Genomic DNA, 7,505 nt, shown 5'->3' on the forward strand with positions numbered 1-7,505 from the left:
TCCTTCCCACTAGCTGGTCTACCTCTTGCTGTTGCCTCATCTGCATCAACTCTCACCTCTGGTATACAGCTCAGGTTCCCACCCCCCTGCCATACTAGTTTAAACCCTCTCGAACTACTCGAGCAAAACTTCCACCCAGGACATCGGTCCCCTTCCAGTTCAGATGCAACCCGTCCTTCTTGTACAGGTCCCATCTTCTCCAGAAGGCATCCCAATTATCTACATATCTGAAGTCCTCCCTCCTACACCAGCTGCGCAGCCACGTGTTAAGCTGTGTCCGCTCCCTGTTCCTTGCCTCGCTATCTCATGGCACCGGTAGTAAACTAGAGAACACTACTCTGTTCGTCCTGCTTTGCAGCTTCCATCCTAACTCCCTGAAATCACTTTTTATATCCTCGATCGTTTTCCTGGCTATATCATTAGTGCCAATATGTAATACGATTTCTGGCTGTTTGCCCTCCCCTTTTAGAACCTTATACACCTGATCAGAGACGTCCCGGACCCTGGCACCAGAGAGGCAACATACCTTCCGGGAATCCCGATCCTGACCACAAAATCTGCTGTCGATTCCCCTACCATGAGTACATTTCTATTCTGCCCCCTTCCCTTCTTTGCCACAGTGTCAGGCTCAGTGCCAGAGAACTGACTGCTATGGCTTTCCTCTGGTAGGCCATCCCCCCCCAGCAGTATCCAAAACGGTATACTTATTGCTGAGGGGAATGTCCACAGGGGATTTCTGCACTTTGTCTGTCTGTCTGTCCCCTTTCCTCCCCCTAACTGTAACCCTAATGTTCTCTACCATACACTCAGGGACAGCTGTTCTCTACTTGAGACACAAGATCTGGTATTCCCTCAGGATCTGCTGTTCTCCACAATATACACAGGGATTACTGTTCTCCACATTATAAACATGGACTGCTGTTTTCTACATTATTCACAGGGTATGCTGTTCTCTATATTATGCACAGTGACTGCTGTTCTTCATATTATTCATAGGCACTGCTGTTCACTATTATACACAGGGACTGCTGTTCACTGTATTATACACAGGGACTGCTGTTGTCTATACTATACACACGGACTGCTGCTCTCTATATTATACGTAGGGATACTTGTTATCTATATTATACACACGGACTCATGTCCTCTATATTGTGCACAGGGACTGCTGTTTTCTATAATATAAACAGGCACAGGTGTTCTCTTTATTTTGCACAGGAACGACTGTTCTCTTCATCAAACACAGGGATTCATGTTCTGTACATTATACACAGTGACATGCTGTTCTCTTTATTAAACACAGGGACTGCTGTTCTCTATATTATACGTAGGGACAGCTGTTCTCTGCACTGTATACAGGGACTACTCTTCCCTACAATGTATGCAGGACCGCTGTCCTCTACATTTTACACAGGTACTACTGTACTCTACCATACACTCAGGGACAGCTGTTGCTGTCCCACATTATATGCATCGACTGCTGTTCTCTACATGAGACACAAAATCTGCTGTTCTCCACAATATACACATGGACTACTGTTTTCCACATTATAAACAGTGCTATTTTCTACATTATTGACAGGGTTTGCTGTTCTCTATATTATGCACAGGGACTGCTGTTCTTCATATTATTCACAGGCACTGCTGTTCACTAAATTAAACAAAGGGACTGCTGTTCACTGTATTATACACACGGATTCATGTCCTCTATATTGTGCACAGGGACTGCTGCTTTCTATAATATAAACAGGCACCGGTGTTCTCTTTATTTTGCATAGGAACGGCTGTTCTCTTCATTAAACACAGCGTCATGCTGTTTTCTATATTATACACAGGGACTGCTGTTCTCTTTATTAAATACAGTGACTGCTGTTCTCTCTATTGTACATAGGGATTGCTGTTCTCTTTATTAAACGCAAGGACTGTTGTTCTCTATAGTATATGTAGGGATGGCTGTTCTCTGCACTGTATATAGGGACTACTCTTCCCTACAATGTACGCAGGACTGCTGTTCTCTACATTTTACACAGGCACTACTGTTCTCCACATTAGAAACAGGGACTGCTGTTTTCCACAATGTACACAGGACCACAGTTTTTTTTACATTTAACACAGGAACTGCTATTCTCTATATTATATGTAGGGACTGCTGTTGTCTACAATGTACGCAGGACCACTGTCATCTAGATTTTACACAGGGCCTGCTGTTGACTACTTGACACTCTATGATATGCCCTTGGGCTGCTGTTCTCTACATGAGACACAGGATCTGCTGTTGTCTATAATATACACAGGGACTACTGTTCTTCACATTAGAAACAGGGACTGCTGTTTTCTACAATATTCTCAGGGTTTGCTGTTCTCCATATTATACACAGTGACTGGTGTTCTCTATTATACACAGTGACTGCTGTTCGTTATATTACACACAAGTACTGCTGTTTCCCATTTGAGACACAGAGACTGCTATTCTCTATATTTTTCAGTGTCTGCTGCTCTTTTTATTAAACACAGGGTCAGCTGCTCTCTTTATTGAACACAGGGTATGCTGTTCTCTATATTATACACAGGGATTGCTGTTCTCCATATTGTACACAGCAACTGCTGTTCTCTCTTATACACGGGCACTGTTGTTCAGTATAATTGACACAGGGATTGCTGTTCTCCATATTATACACAGATAGGGCTGATCTCTATATTAAACAGAGGGTCTCCTGCTCTCTTTAATATATACACAGAGACAAGTGTTCTCCATATGAAACACAGCGACTGCTGTTCTCTATATTATACGCAGGGATTGCTGTTCTTTCTTAAACACAGGGACTGCTGTTCTCTATATTACATGGAGGGGTGGCTGTTCTTTGCACTGTACATAGGGACTGCTCTTCCCTACAATGTACGCAACCACTGTCCTCTACATTTTACACAGGTACTACTGTTCTCTACATTACACACATCGACTGCTGTTCTCTACATGAGAGACAAGATCTGCTGTTCTCCACAATATGCACACGGACGACTGTTCTCCACATTATAAACAGGGACTGATGTTTTCTACATTATTCACAGGGTTTGCTGTTCTTCATATTATTCACAGGCACTGCTGTTCACTAAATTAGACACAGGGACTGCTGTTCACTAAATTAGACACAGGGACTGCTGTTCTTTATATTATACACACGGACGGCTGCTCTCTATATTATACGCAGGGATACTTGTTCTCTATATTACACACACGGACTCATGTCCTCTATATTGTGCACAGCAACTGCTGTTTTCTTTAATATACACAGGCACTGGTGTTCTCTTTATTATAGACAGGGAAGGCTGTTCTCTTCATTAAACACAGGGATTCATATTCTGTACATTATACACAGCGACTGCTGTTCTCTATATTATACACAGTGAGTGCTGTTCTCTATATAATATGTAGAGACTTCTGACCTCTACAATGTACGCAGGACTGCTGTTTGCTATATTTTACCCAGGGACTACTCTTCTTTACCACACATTCAGGGACAGCTGTTCTCTCCATGAGAGACAAGATCTGCTGTTCTCTACAATATATACAGGCATCACTGTTCTCCACATTAGAAGAAGGGAGTGCTGTTTTCTGCATTATTTGCAGGGTTTGCAGTTGTCTATATTATACACAGGTATAGCTGTTCACTATATGAGACACAGGGTCTGTTGCTCTCTTTATTAAATACAGGTACTGCTGTTCTTGAGATTATATACTGGAACTGCTGTTCTCTACATGTGACACAGTATCTGCTGTTCTCTACAATATAAAGAGGGATTACTGTTCTCCACATTAGAAACAGGGAGTGCTGTTTTCCACAATCTACGCAGGGCTGCAGTTTTTTACATTTTACACAGGGACTGCTGTTCTCTATATTATAAGTAGGGACTGCTGTTGTCTACAATGTACGCAGGACCACTGTTCATAGAACATAGAATGTAGAACGTAGAACATAGAACAATACAGCGCAGAACAGGCCCTTCAGCCCTTGATGTTGCACCGACCTGTGAACTATTCTCAGCTCATCCCCCTACACTATCCCAACATCATCCATGAGCTTATCTAAGGATTGTTTAAATCTCCCTAATGTGGCGGAGTTGACTACCTTAGCAGGTAGGGCATTCCACGCCCTTACCACTCTCTGTGTAAAGAACTTGCGTCTGACATCAGTCTTAAATCTATCACCTCTCAATTTGTAGTTATGCCCTCTCGTACAAGCTGACGTCATCATCAGAGGAAAAAAGTCTTTCTCTGTCTACCCTATCTAATTCTCTGATCATCTTGTATGTCTCTATCAAATCCCCCCTGAGTCATCTTCTTTCCAATGAGAAAAGACTCAACTCTCTCAGCCTTTCCTCATAAGACCTTCACTCCAGACCAGGCAACATCCTGGTAAATCTCCTCTGCACCTTTTCCAATGCTTCCTCATCCTTTCTGTAATGGGGCGACCAGAACTGTACACAATATTCCAAGTGTGGCCGCACCAGCGTTCTGTATAGTTGCAGCATGATATTGCGGTTCTGGAACTTAATCCCTCTAACCAATGAAACCTAACACACCGTATGCCCTCTTAACAGCACTATCCACCTGGGTGGCAACTTTCAGAGATCTATGCACATGGACTCTAAGATCTCTCTGTACATCCACACTACCAAGAATCTTTCCATTGACCAAGTACTCTGCCATCCTGTTATTCTTCCCAAAGTGAATCACCTCACATTCAGCTGCATTGAACTCCATTTGCCACCTCTCAGCCCAATTCTGCAGTTTATCCAAATCCCCTTGCAACCCTGTAACATTCTTCCAAACTGTCCACTACTCCACCGACTTTAGTGTCGTCTGCAAATTTACTAATCCATCCACCTATGCCTCCACCTAAGTCATTTATAAAAATGACAAATAACAGTGGTCCCAAAACAGATCCTTGTGGATCCTTGTGTAACTGGACTCCAGACTGAATATTTTCCATCAACCACCAGCTTCTTCGAGAAAGCCAGTTTCTAATCCAAACTGCTAAATCACCCTCAATTCCATGCCTCTGCATTTTCTCCAACAGCCTACCATGTGGAACCTTATCAAAGGCTTTACTGAAGTCCAAGTAAACCACGCTAACTGCTCTACCCTCATCTACATGCTTGGTCACCTTCTCAAAAAACTCAGTGAAGTTTGTGAGACATGACCTGCCTTTGATGAAACCATGTTGATTGTCTGAAATCAAATTGTTGCTTGCTAGATGATTATAAATCTTATCTCTTATAATCCTTTCCGAAACCTTTCCTACAACATAAGTAAGGCTCACTGGTCTATAATTACCTGGGTCATCTCTGCTGCCCTTCTTGAACAAGGGCACAACATTTGCAATCCTCCAGTCCTCAGGTACTAAATCCGTAGACAATGACGACTCAAATATCAAAGCCATAGGCTCTGCTATCTCCTCCCTAGATTCCCAGAGAATCCTCAGATAAATCCCATCCGGCCCAGGGGACTTGTCTACTTTCACTCCTTCTAGAACTGATAACACCTGTGCGAAACTAACCTCAATCCTTTGTAGTCTAATATCTCAAACTGTCTAAAACTGACCTATCCGATATACTAGAGTTGTAACATTTCCAATCAATGTTGGTGAAGTTTAAGTTCCCCAAACAGTTATTATCCAAGCAGTTCCATGAATGGCCTGTACTGCACTGTCATGTTCTTTGTTGTGTTCATCTAACTTCTTTTATCAGCCGAGCGGTTCCACAAAGGGCCCGTTCTGCGCTGCCATGTCCTATGTTCTATGAGTCTAACTTTCTTTATAGGCAAGCGGTTCCATAGACGCCTGTACAGTGCTCTAATGTTCTACCTTCTATATGTCAAATTTCGGGTATTAGCTGAGCGGTTCCATAAAGGGCCTGATTTGCGCTGTAATGTTCTATTTTGTATTAGTCTAACTTTGTTTATTAGTCAAGTGGTTCCATAAAGGGTTTGTACTGCACTGTAATGTTATATTTTGATTTAATCTAACTTCCTTTAGCAGCCGAGCGGTTCCATAATGGGCCGGTACTGTACTGTGATGTTTTATGTTGTATTAGTCTAGAGTACATTATCAGCCATGCAGTTCCATAAAAGGCCTGTACAGCGCTGTAATGCTCTACCTTGTATTTTTCAAACTTCTGGTTTTAGCCGAGTGATTCCATAAAAGGCCTGTACTGTGCTGTAATGTTCTGTGTTATATTGGTCTAATGTCCAGTATCAGCTGAGTGATTCCATTAAGGGCCTATACTGCGCTGTAATGCTGAATATTCTATGACTCTAACTTCCTTTATTAGCCGAGCGGTTCCATAAAGCTCCTGTACTGCACGGTAAGTCACTATGTACTATGAATCTATATTCCTTTATGAGCCAAATGGTTCTATAAAGGGCCTGTACTGCACTGTGATGTGCTATGTTCTATTAGTCTAACTTCCTTTATTAGCTGAGCGGTTCCATAGATTCATAGAACATGGGGCATTACAGCGCAGTGCAGGCTCGGCTAATAATGAACACTATACTAATACAACATAGAACATTACAGCGCAGTACAGGACCTTTATGGATGCGCTCGGCTAATACTGGAAGTTCGACAAATACAACATAGAACATTACAGCGCAGTACAGGTCGTTGATGGAACCACTTGGATATTAAAGTAATTTAGACTCATAGAACATGGAGCATTACAGCGCAGTACAGGCCCTTTTTGGAACCGCTTGCCTAATAAAGGAAGTTAGACTCATAGAACATACAGCATTACAGCACCGTACAGGCCCTTTATGGAACCACTCGTCTAATGCCGGACATTAGACCAATACAACATAGAACATTATAGCACAGTACAGGCTCTTTATAGAACCACTCGGCTAATAAAGGATGGTAGTCTCAGAGAACATAGAACATTACAGCGCAGTGCAGGCCCTTTATGGAACCACTTGGCGAATACCGGATGTTAGACAAATACAACATAGAACATTACAGCGCAGGACAGGACCTTTATGGAAATGCTAAGCTAATAAAGGAAGTAAGGCTCATCAAACATAAAACATTACAGTGAAATACAGGCCCTTTATAGAACCGCTTGGCTAATACCAGAAGTTTGACAAATACAACATAGAACATTACAGCGCAGGACAGAACCTTTTTGGAAATGCTTGGCTAATAAAGGAAGCAAGACTCATAGAACATAAAACATTACAGCGCAGTACAGGCCGTCTATGGAAACGCTCACCTAATAATGGAAGTTAGACTCATAGAACATTAGATTACTTACAATGTGGAAACAGGCCCTTAAGCCCAACAAGTCCACCCAGACCCATTCCCCTACATTTACCCTTTCACCTAACACTACGGGCAATTTAGCATGGCCAATTCACCAAACCTGCACATTTTTGGATTGTGGGAGGAAACCAGAGCACCCGGGGGAAACCCGCGCAGACACTTGGAGATTGTGCAAACTCCTGAGGCGGGAAT

This window comes from Chiloscyllium plagiosum, chromosome 17, assembly GCF_004010195.1.
Source record: "Chiloscyllium plagiosum isolate BGI_BamShark_2017 chromosome 17, ASM401019v2, whole genome shotgun sequence".
NCBI lineage: Eukaryota > Metazoa > Chordata > Chondrichthyes > Orectolobiformes > Hemiscylliidae > Chiloscyllium > Chiloscyllium plagiosum.